The sequence below is a fragment of the Haemaphysalis longicornis genome, unplaced genomic scaffold (assembly GCF_048455015.1).
Source record: "Haemaphysalis longicornis isolate Haplotype H1 unplaced genomic scaffold, Haemaphysalis longicornis Haplotype H1 scaffold_7, whole genome shotgun sequence".
Lineage (NCBI taxonomy): Eukaryota > Metazoa > Arthropoda > Arachnida > Ixodida > Ixodidae > Haemaphysalis > Haemaphysalis longicornis.
Genome location: NW_027526422.1, coordinates 84,346,665 through 84,359,800, shown reverse-complemented (window position 1 = coordinate 84,359,800; position 13,136 = coordinate 84,346,665).

Below are 13,136 nucleotides of genomic sequence, written 5' to 3'. Positions count from 1 at the left end.
AACGTAATGGGGTGTCCACTTTAGGCCGCAGATGTCCTGTATTTGCTGGTCGGGTGCAACAGAGTGCGTGGGAAACGCACTATGAGTGCATAAGAAAGAGGGTTGGGTCACGTGACCGCAGGTGGGGACACATGTGTGATTGGCTGGTTCCTGTGGCCAATAAATGGTTTCTATTAATTGTTTGAATGGTTCTTCTCTCTTTCTCGTACGCCCCCTTCTTGGAGGCGGGGTTTTTGGTATCAAAACCGGAGTGTTGGGTTTGATCCAGGGTCGGTCGAGAGGGGATCTAGTTCAGTATAGATCTCGGCCGAACAGGCTGCTGCTGTCAGAGTGACAATGTAACCGTCACTCTGACCTGATGTAAACTTGGAGTAATGTAAATAGTGTAAATAAACCTAATATCCAGCAAGGAAGGCAGTCCTCATCCCTCACCCGCTCCAAGCATCGGTCGTCGGTCATCGGAGCGAGTCGAAATCGGCCTCTCGGCTCGCGCATCAAAAGAACATCACTATTTCGTCTCCATCAGTTCGCCAAGAAGATGGAGAGGCGAAATTTAACTGCCACCCTACAACACATCGTATGGGCATGCCCACAGAAACCTCGCTCAGCATTAAACATCAGGACTCAAGAGCAATGGGAGGCCGCCGTGCTCAGCTCTCACCCCGACTGTGAACAACTACTCGTCCAGCTGGCGGAAAATGCCGCTGGAAAAAATCGCAAAAAGGAAGAGAATACCGCCAATGAAACGCTTAGGTTTACGACAGAATGAAGCGATGAAAATAATCTTCAATTCAGTGTAAAAAAGTGCAAATTGTAAGTAATAGGTAAAAACTATTAGAAAAGGCTACCGACCATAAAACTTGGCAACTCATTCCTAAAGAATGTAAGAAAGCTTGAAATGCTCGGAGTTACATTCGACCCGAAAATTCCCTTTATTCCACACCTGAAAATCGTACAAAACAAAATTAATAATTTAACCGTGGCCATTTCTACGTGTTGGGTCCCATTTGGCTCATGTCACCAAAACACTTGCAAGTTATATATACTAGAGCATTAGAAAAATTATTGATTAATTAAAATTAATTAATAACCAGAATATTACCTAGTTCTGCCAACACTCTTGATTTATTCTGACAACACATCCCGATTTTGCTTTGCCTATCACGTACTTTCCATGAATTAGCGATCCCTCCTTACTCAGCTTTTCGATTAAGATTTCATTGCGGAAAACTACAAAACGAGTAAAAACCACATGCGACTACAAAAAAGGGAATTTTGAAGCAATTGACCAAGAATTATCATCCTTCGTTGACGTTTACTTGGCAGGTTTTGACGAACGCTCTGTTCAAACTGGAATCTGTTTGCCTCCAAAGTGCATGAACTAACAGATATATTCCGCAACATACCATCACTGGTAATCCGTTGGTATAACTCTCATTTGAAACGTCTGCCTAATAAGAAAAAAACGCCTTTTTCAATCAGCATGGCGGTCTCCTAGTAATTCTCGTTGGGCTGCCTATAAGACCGCTTCCGACGTTTACGTGTCAGCGCCTAAAACTCTCAAACATTACTTTTTGTCGACAGCCCTCCCATCCAGGCTGGACACTAACGTTAGAAAATTCTGGAAATTAGTTAGCCCGCCCCGTGACGACAACATAGTCTTAGAAGATTCATCAGGCAATATCATTCCATCCCACCAATGCGCATCTGTGTTGAATCACTCATTTGTTAAAAACGTCTCTACAACTTCTCAAATTGTGTTCCCCACTTCAGATTCCTTTGATTACATTACAATGACTCCAGTGCTGGTCGAAGCATCGGGTGTCGCTTCATTGATTGATAAATTAAAATACCATTCATCTCCTGGACACGACCTCATTTATCCAAAGTTTCTAAAACGGCTGTGGCTAGCGTTCCGTCCAGACGGAACGGAGCGCGGCGGGTTATCTTTCCGTCCAGATGGAATACAACTGAGAGCTTAGCGTTCCGTCTAGACGGAGCCGGTGTGAAATTTGTAAAGTTCCGTCCAGACGAAAACAAAACCGCCTGATTAAACGCCATGTTCAGTCTTCAGATTTGGTGTAGAGTACGGTTGCTCCACGTATAATTTCACTATTGTACCGGGTTCGATTCCCCCGGACATGCTTTATTTTTTTTATTAGATGCGAAGCATCTCTTGCTCGGGGGGATGACCCTAGTCCGTGCCCCGTCCACAGCGCCTCTGATTATGATTGTGGCAGGATGCCCCTAGGGATTGGCCAACCAAAGAATCCATCACGAGATAGCTTCGCGTTCAACCACCGTCGTCATCTTCCCGTAGGGGAACCGCTGAAGAAGAAGAAGGAGAAGAAGACAAAGCTGTGAAGGGGAGGGCGTGTACGTTGCTCTCAGCCGGTGCACCAACGTCAACAACCTTTACCTCACCAACGCTGACGGAGACTACCTATCCTACCACAGAGAGGACAACATCGACAAGAACATGACGGACGAGTTTCGGCGCCTCGAGAACCACCGCCTACTCACCGTAACACACGTGCCTTTGCCACCGGTGTGGTTCCGGACGCGGAATTCCCTCTGGCGCTACTAAACACCAGATCACTCAACATAACGGCAACACAATGGAACCACACGGAACCCCCATGATGCTTCGCATCCTCATCAGGGTTCCCCACGGGAAGATGGTGTAACTTTTTTTTTATCGGAACTCTGTCTATGAGTTGAACAAGACCAACACCAAACACATTAAGGTGCTCCACAGGGCCACATTGCGTAAAATAACGGGCCTCCCAATACACACAAAAAAGTCAGCCCTTGAGCAGGCAGTGGTACTTCCTCCCATCGTTACTGTAATGAAACAAACAAAAGACCAAGCAGACCGCAAACGAGGTCTCACCCGCCAAGGATTGCTCCTCACGGCATGGGACGAACAAAAACCCGCACCAACAATTGAGCTACTCATCCCCCTTGCACCCTGGTCGATATCAAACAACATCGAAAGCCACCTCAGCAAGCCAATCCCATGGGCTCTTCCAGCAACCAGATCTCAACGTATTCACTACCTGATGGCGTCTAAACTGCCAAATGAAATTGATATCTTCACCGATCCAAGCGTGACTCCCACACATATCGGTGCAGCATGGACATGTCCCAAAAATTTATCTTTTAATGGGCAAATATCTTTCAACCAAAACGATGGAACCGCATTAGAAGGAGAACTACACGCCATAAACAGCGCGATTAACCACATCTGCTACGAAATCGACTTTAAACCACCGCACAACGTGCGCATTTTGACAGATTCATTCGCAGCAATCCGAGAACTACGAAAACCCCTTTCACTCAACCCACTTGTTAACTTCATATTACTGCTTAAGGAACTACTAAAGAGCCAGAAACTTAACATCCGAATCGACTGGACACCGGGTCATGAAGAGGCCAGCCCAGGAAACCAGGCCGCTCACGCAGCGGCGCAGGAGAGTCTTAACGTTACCCCTCCGCTGGTTTATACCTCGGCTACTTCACCTGCACGACTCAAGAAGCGCAAGAAATGTCAGTACGAACAAGTGACACCATCTGGTTATCTTGCTAACATGCCCTCATTAACAAGAGCCGAAGAAGTATTCATCAACAAGATTTGCGCCAATGCAGCTTACACCCCACATATCATTCAGAAGTGGACAAAGGGCCCCACAACACCCTCACACCCACATTGTCCCTCTGACTCCCTCATGTAACACGAACACCAAAGCAGACCTTCACAACTTAGTATGTGTATGCCCATTCTTCGATGCACATCGTTCAGACACCATTCGACACATTGATCTAAACACCATACACCAAGAAGCACATACCGCATTAGATAAGTCTTTATTACACGAAATAGGCAAATTTGCAACCAAAAGTGGTCTGTCGCGAGTAGTCTGACGAAGGACGACCCCGGCGAAGCCTCCGAACAGTCAGTGAATAGAAGAAAAAGTGCCTGGAACTAAAGCAACCTGTGTAATCCCCTCCTTCATATCCCATTTTCCCCACCAAGTGGCTTTAGCCCTCCCTTCCCCAAATAAAAGCTTTACTACTACTACTATCGGAACTCTGGCGATGGATACGTCGGCCTTGGCTCTAGTGAGCGGTAGCGGAGCGGCCGGTTGAGTGCAAAATCAAGACCGACTGCTCTCACCGCGTCAATTGTAAAGTGGGCGCGAAGTTAGCTGTTACAAAACACTCGCGCAACCACGCAAAAAAAAAAAAAAAGAACACATGTCGGGAGGAATCGAACCCGGTACAATAGTGCAATTATCCGAGGCGCAACCTCTACACCAAATCTGAAGACTCGACATGGCGTCTAATCAGCCGGTTTTGCTTTCGTCTAGACGGAACTGTACAAATTTCACACCGGCTCCGTCTGGACGGAATGCTAAGCTCTCAGTTGTATTCCGTCTGTACGGAAGAATAACCCGCAACACTCCGTTCCGTCTGGACGGAACTTTAGCACTTGTATATAGTTCCGTCTGGACGGAACGCTAGCCACAGCCTTCTAAAAAATACCATTTCATTTAGTTCTATTATACTAACCAAGATTTTTCGGCAATCTACTCTTCCTGCTCTCAATGGAAAATAGGGAAGGTGGCTCCATTGCACAAATCGGGAACGAAATCTTCCCCATTGAATTACCACCCCATTTCTTTAGCAAGTACATGTTGTAAATTGCTAGAACACAATTTTCACCAACCTTGTAAATTTTCTTGAATCTAACCTATTTTTTTCATCAGCGCAACATGGCTTTCGAACATCTTTTTTGTGTAAGGCTCAACTTATATCGTTTACTCACCAGTTACATCGTATTTTTGACCTATCTTGTCAAGCTGATTGCATTTTTTTTATTTTTCCAAAGAATTTGATAAGGCATGTCACCGACTTTTACTTTTTAAGCTAAACCGACCTAAACCTGACCTTACCGTGCTTAAGTGGATCGAGTATTTCCTTCTTAACCGATCACAATTCGTTGCTCCTAACAACTGTAATTCTTCTCTGTGCCCAGTTTCGTCTGGAGTTCCCCAGGGATCAGTTTTGCGTCCTCTCTTTCTTATCGACATTAACGACCTCCCGTCTCTCGTATCTTCAAGCATCCATTTATTTGCAGGGGATTGTGTTATCTTTCGCGAAATTAACACTGACAAGGACACTAACCTACTTCAGTCCGATATTGACAATGTAGCTAACTGGTATAATGAATGGCTCATGGAACTAAACGTGTCTAAATGTAAAGTCATGCGCATGTCACGGAGTACTAACAGCCCCCCTGTATACTATTTGAATAACGTTTCCTTAGAGCCCGCCTATTCTTATAAATACCTAGGTGTCCAGATTTCAGCTAACCTAAATTGAACGCTCCACATAGAACATATCATTAGCAAAGCTAACCGCATGTTGGGTTATCTGCGCCGTAACTTCTCAAACTTCCCAATCTCATTGAAACTTTTGCTTTATAAAACACTAATCAGGTCAAAACTAGAGTATGCCACGCCAGTCTGGGACCCCTGCCGCGATAATCTAATTACTGCTCTTGAAATGGTACAAAATAACCCTGTTCGCTTTATTCACTCCAACCATAACCGTACTGCAAGCACCTCGTCCATGAAATCCATCATCGGGCTTCCATCTTTAGCTTCCCGTCGGACCACTTTTCGTCTTACATTGTTTCACAAACTATACCATCATCCCACCCTACACAACCAACTCATTAATCAACCGCAATACATTACTCGCAGAAGCGATCACGCTCACAAAGTTGGCATTAAACATAGCAGCACGCGACATTTTCCCGAATCGTTCATCCTCAGAACATCACGTGATTGGAACCGCTTTCCCTCAAATGTCCTAGCCATAAATGATAACCGTTTATTTCACAATGCGTTAGCCAATATTGCATAACCAGGATAATTTGTTTTGTTACCATAGTTGCCATATTCTCATGTATTATTGCTTTGTTTTTGTAACCCACTACCCTCTGTAATGCCTCTGGCCCTGACGTATCATAAATAAATAAATAAATAAATAAATAAATAAATAAATAAATAAATAAATAAATAAATAAATAAATAAATAAATAAATAAATAAATAAATAAATAAATAAATAAATAAATAAATAAATAAATAAATAAATAAATAAATAAAAATATAGCGCTCCCCCAATGGTATTTTACAGTACGAACATAAGGCATTTGATTCTGTGTCACACCACCTTCTTCTTTATAAACTGTGCAAGCTTAACCTAACTACAGCCTACTTTAATGGATATAAGTTTTTCTAACAAATCGAACGCAGTATGTCACCGCCAATAACTGCAATTCACGCATGCGCCATGTAACATCCGGGGTTCCCAAGGCTCTGTCCCTGGCCCCTTGCTTTTCCTTATTTATATTAATGACCTTGCTGACCACGTGTCCTCTTCAATTCGACTTTTCGCGGATGACTGTGTAATCTATGGTAAAGTAACCAACCCCGTAGTATTTCGATTACTACAGTCTGACCTCAATAACGTATCCTCGTGGTGCAACAACTGGCTCATGAACCTTAACCCAAACAAGTGCAAATATAGGAAGGTTTCGAACACTACTAATCGCCATAACTTGCCTGAATACTTTCTTAACTCAACACAATTAGACACCGTTCTCTCCTACAAATACCTTGGTGTTCACATACGTAACGATTTATCATGGCATAAGCATACTGATTACATCACTAACAACACTAACCGCATGCTTGGCTTCATCCGTCGCAATTTTTCGCTAGCTCTAGTCTTCTTAAAACTGCTTCTTTATAAGACTCTTGTTAGAAGTAAGCTCGAGTATGCTTCAGCGATTTGGGACCCTCACCAGCTATCTCTTTCTTCCCTAACTAAATCGACCCAGAACCGCTCAGCTCGTTTTATTGCTTTTATAACTACTCCATCACCACCAGCGCATCCATTATTAAATCTAACCTTGGGCTTTCTAACGTATCTATCAGAAGAAAAGTGTCTCGCATCTGCCTCTTCCATAAAATATACTTCACCAATCCTGATATTAAACACGACCTTCTCTCACCACCTGCTTATATTTCTGAACATATCGACTACAGATTTAAAGTTAGCGTGACAAGCTCTCGAACAAACCTGCACTTCAATTCCTTCTTACCAAGGACAGCCACCGACTGGAACCACCTTCCCGACTCCATCGCCAGCAACCCTGACCCATCATCGCTCAAGACGGCCATATTAAACTTTGTATACACTTTACCCACTCCTCTCCGTAACGCCGCTCGAGGCATGGAGAGTATTTTTCATAAATAAATAAATAAATAAATAAATAAATAAATAAATAAATAAATAAATAAATAAATAAATAAATATAAATAAATAAATAAATAAATAAAAGGTTAACTAAGAGTTACGCAACGAACTCTGTTGTTAAAATCAGCAAAGCCCACCCCCCTATCCAAGTTACAATATAAAAAAACGAGTTTTCCCAGATATTAGAACGCTCAAACGGACTGAGTTGGCAGGATGACGTATACAACACCAATAATGTAGATAAAAAAGTAGATATTTGGGGAAAACACCCCACAGAGATGTTAGGACATGATTTCAATTTAACTATTCAAAAAACAGACACTAACATGTACTTTGATGTCCCTAAATCTAATAAAAAGGAGGGTCAGCTTATTCCAAGGCGATCAAAGCAAAATAATCGCTACCAAATTACTTAAACTTCCTCAGTATACATGTAACTTTGAAGCAGACGCCGGAACTGCGAAATAAGGTCGAGCAGTCTTTCCACATCACAGGGGCTAAAAAGCCAAGCAACATAGATATTCTTATACAACAAATCAAGAGCGAACTAGACAAAGTCAAGGACACCCATTATGCAATTTTAGTTTACACCAAAGGACCCGCTGGTGTTCTCGGTAACGATATACTTGACGAATTAGTAAAACCAATCAGCTTTTATTGGTAACAGATTAGATACCCCACAACAGCACAGTTCATTAAAATGCAACTACAGGAGCGAAGTAAGGACAAATGGAACCGAATATTGAATGAACAGGGGAGGGAAGCCGCTGCCTATCAGCGGTAAAAAACGCAAAAATAATATATCACCAAATTTCCCTTCCAATTACTACACAACACGAGCGATACCAGGCCATGCTAGGTTTCCATTTCAGTTTGAAAAATTCAAGATTGACGATAATATTTGCGAAAGATCTGAACTACCAGCCGAAAACTTCGACCTTTACCTCAGAACGATTACGAAAACGGAACGCGAAAAACTCAGCAAATTATTTAGAACAAGCTTACCGGAATCCAAACAGGAAATTGTCAAAAGCAAAGCGTCTATTGACATACTAGAAGCATCTATTGACATACTAGAAAAGCTGGTCAAGACTATTAACGATAACATTGCCTAAAAATAAAATCACCAAACAAAAATGGCTCAAAGTCTAAACAGGGTTCTGATCATGGACTACGGTAAAGAGATCCATAATACAGTCTTTGTATTAGTACATTGCTATTATGCAAGTTACGACAAAAAACAACACCAAAGAAATAAAATTGAGGTATGCAATAAGTATCTGTCAAGGAACACCAAAGGCAGTACAACTATACTCTATTTTCCAGTTTTATATGCACATAATTTATGTGCACACATTGTATATCAATCTGTGTGCAACGACTGTGTCACATTTATCCGTTATACAGAAGTAGGCCCGGGTTGGGGCTTCTTGTATTTCTCTGTTGTATTTTTTCCTGGCCCCGAAATGTGTGTCTTCTGATTCGCCTTACTGATCATCGTACACATCGTCACAAAGATGCTACATATGGCCGCGCGGTAAGTCCAAGCTCTCGTAGTTTGCCTAGTCGATGCGGAGAGACAAAATTGGGACGAAAAACAAAACAATATACTTTACTTTGTGAGAAAACACTAAGAGGCCAAAAAGTAAACATAGATGTAGACGGAAACGGAAACATGTAAAAGCCCGTTGAAACATTGCTGAGAAAGAAAAAAATGAGAAAGAAAAAGAGGAACAGTTAGTGACAGACTTAAAGGCCTTATACCATTAGTACAATTACGTTACAAACAATGACGTTAACTAATCATGTTGCAGACGCCAGCGTTCTAAGTTCTAACCGGTGGCGTCAGAAAATAAATCTGAAGCAGATCTATTCCGCTCTCTTCGCACACGAGAGGAGGCTGCCAATCGCTGAACCGCAGCCGTCTTCTTATGCGAGCTACGTTATATTCTTTCCACATCGTCTCAAAGTCCAGAAAGCAAGCGCATTTTTTGTTTTGTCAGAGGTCGTAGACAAATAACGGAGTCCGCTACGTCATCACTATCGTACCTGTCAAGGCTTCTTCATTAGGCTTGTAGTTCGTCTACAACTCAACGGGTAAAGCCATAGGTGGGCTAGCAAAGTGTGTAGGCGATAGTGCGTGTGTGCTTATGTCTGTGCGTGCGTACGCGCGTGCATACGTATGTGTACGTGCGCGTGTGTTTGTGCATGCGTGCGCGCGCGTGTGCGAGAGTGTGTGCGTGCGGTTTCGTGTGTTCGCGTGCGTGTGCGTGCTCGAGTGTGCGCGTGTTTGTATCGGTGGCACGGTGTAACGGCGGCAATATGCGGGGTGACAGCCCACGACCTTGTCACCATTCTTCAAGGTTCATGGCGCAAACCACGTCCACGAGGCGCCGCAGACGGCGTGAATTTTCCTGTTTGGAATACCAGGCGGATAAAAAATAATGAAGGCCCGCAAGGCTCTATGAAGGCTGTATGAAGGCCCGCAAGACAATCTTGGTAATCCGGTCTGGTGGTGGAGCGTGGTGAACCGCCTCTGCCGCTCTCACGCAACCATTTGCCGCGGTTCATACCGCAACTACATTCCTTGGCTTACGGCTGCTGGGAAACACTCCGTCGGCGCGATGCCGCCAGGAAGCGGGAAAGTTCGTTTGTACAAGGTAAGGAGCAACTATTTCGGTCATTTGGCTCTCAAGTGTTTTAGTTAGGCGCTTTGTGTTTTCACACACCGTCGTTACTTCGGTGCTCTTGACCAAGAGGACTGCTCAAGGCGTAATGCCTATGGTGCCTCAAGAGCAAATTACTGGGTTACATCTGTTGCATACATTTTTGCTGCATTTTGTGCGCCACCAAAAAAAAAGCACGCGTTGATGGCTGTAGTAGACAAAACAAGCAGGTTTATGCATTAAAACTGACTTGTAGTTCCTCCGTCGGTGTTTGCAGACTCCAGTTCATTGAAGTGAAGATGCGTTTTTTATACATCCCTTTGGTAATTGTTCTCTAAGAATAGATGGATGGATGTTTTATTACTGATAGGTTGGATAGGGGGAAGATAGGGGCGGAAAAGCTGCTTACGTCAGCCCCTACATATTGTTTTAGTCCTGATAACGTTCACAATTGTCGCAGGCGGTAGATCTATCACGCCATCCACCGTTACTCCACTTAGATGTGGGACTGTTGGCCTCAAAGTGGTTGCAATACTAAACTGATGTGCTCATACAATAGCGAATCGTTCTAATGTAGAGTGGCATTATCTTTATTCACAGGAAGTGGTTTTAATTGAGTGGTAGACTACGTCCAAAATAAAACACCTTGGTGTTCTTTGGACATTTTGTGTGATTGATGCGAAGCACAGATTTACGAAATTTGGGTGTTAAACTCACGTCTGCTTCCGTCTCTCTTTTAAGACGTCGCTCTTACTTTGCTCCCATTCCTTTTGTATCGACTTACCATCGTTACTCTATGGCACTGCGGGAAATCCGGTGTATGTGCGTGGAACTTCCATGTTTGTTATGTATTTTGTACTCCTAAGGTCCCCTCTGCAACCAGAAACAGCTCGTTCTTTGTTCCGTGCTTGGAGAAACCAGCTAACGCGGCACTGTTGGCGACGTTTAACCTAACAGCGTGCATGGGTCCGATTTATTATAGTCAGTGCCCGTGTTCAGTTATAGCTCAACAAACAATAAAATGGCAGCGTATCTTCGTGCTTTACTGCCTCCCAATAATTTTTTACGTGGCTTCGTAAGAAATGAGACTGTGTAGCAAGTGTGGGAAGGGCCTATCTGTGGTCCACATTCTAATCACATGCAAGGCACTTTACAGAACCCGACACAAACATTTCCCGGAACTCTACAGACGGCACAATCAAATACACCCATAATATTTTTTAGCCCACGAACCAATGTTTTCTGGCCAATGTGTTATGTTTTTAGGAGAGATAAATTTTCTGCAGCACTTGTGTTATCACGCATGATCATCCTGGCCCTATACACCAGTTATCTTCTTCTGGTCTTCGAACTTGTATTGCAAACCTCGTCGCAATTAGTTGTGCTGCTATGCTTTGTAACGCGTGAATTAATTTTGTATGATATGTAACACTTCACCATTTACCCACCTTACTCAATGCCCTGTAAAGGGGCCTGTAAGGAATTTTAAACAAATAAATAAATCTTAATTGTCTTTTGTTTTGTTTCACCTTTACTTTTACTCATAGGTTTTAGTATTTACTTACATCACTCACTAAATAACTCGTCCTTGGCGCTCTTTGCCCTTGTTGGCCTTGCGCCGTTAAACACCATCCATCATCATCATAAGAGATGAGGCGATCCATGGTCGATTGTGAAAGGACCTATTTACAAGCGAGATGCGATCGACGTACGCACTGTCTTGACGGAACCCGCGCTGGCTGCACGCCAGTCACTTTCTCGTCGCCGTCGTCGTCGATGGCGGGCCATGACGTCACGGGGCATTGCCCGTCTATGCCCCGTGACAATATTCTGCCACGCTTGCTAGGCGACACCTTCTCCGCTCTCCCTCCGCAAAACTTCACGCTCTTTCCCTCCCTTCCCACTCCTGTCATGATGAATGCAGTGGAGATCTGGTCAGCGCAGTTTATTTTTCCCGCGTTCGCACTGCTCGCGTGCCATCGGTCGAGACCAGGCTCTTGCCGTTTTTGTGCTTGGCCCAGCTAGAGCTCGGTCTCTTTTTTGCAGCAAAGCTCTCTATGGCTAGGTCCCAGCAGATCGCCTCCGGCAACATAGCGATGTAGACAGGAATCGCAAGCGAGCGTTGCGCCACGTTGCGGCGCCCACTCAAATCCCCGGGATTGTATAACCGCGCCATTTTCAATGTACGTAAAAACTCATAAAAAATAAAAACATGTCCTAGGGTATTTATATTTTAATATATGGCGTCGTATATTTTCCCTGGATAGATTTCTTTCCAGCAATGCATTTGCGTTCAGAGGAGAAGCCGACTTTATTGAGATCGTTGTAAGCTTGGTCTTTGTGAGATGGCTCTCCCACATTCGGTGTTGCACACCGAAGCACGTCCATATACGGAGGGAGTATGATTAGAGAAAGTGGCTGTAACTCTTGTTTTACTGCAACTATTTCAAAACAAGTTATATGACAATGAGACGACTCCTTCAAGCTAAGACGACTCTAACATTACGCCGAGTTTTATTTACTTTTCAAAATTGCATAGTTCACAGTGAATTTGTAAATTTTGTGGAATTATCGTCTGCTGTCAATACATGCGCTTCTACGGGAGGGAAATCGAGAGCCCCATGTTTCTCCACCAGAATAAAACTCTAGTTCTTCAAAGTTTTGTTCAGGTAATTAACCAGGAAGTATGCTCAATCGCAAATTACAAACAATCGTGTATTGCTTCGTGCACCCCTTAACTACGACCCGGTCAAAGCATAAGTTGTCGCTCACGTTGAAGCTCAGTACCACAGCTTTGCTGGACGTCCTTCTTCACAGAGTGGAAATGCACTGACGTTTTGGTGTGTTTGCTTTGATCTCGCCTCTCCTCGCCAAAGTTTTTAAAAAACGCGGCTTTTTGCTTTCGTAAAAACCGCTCTGACACGTATTATTAACTAAAGGACGCTGGTACTCTCCGAAGTGTACTCTCCGCTGGTTCGCGGTGCGGGCGAATGTATCTAAATTAGTGTACAGTGAAGCCCGCTTATATCGAACACGGATATATCAAATTATTGCCTATATCGAACCCTTGTATAATTCGGATAAAAATTACATGCATTTCAAACTTTTTATATCGAACGCGATTTTGCTCACAATGGAT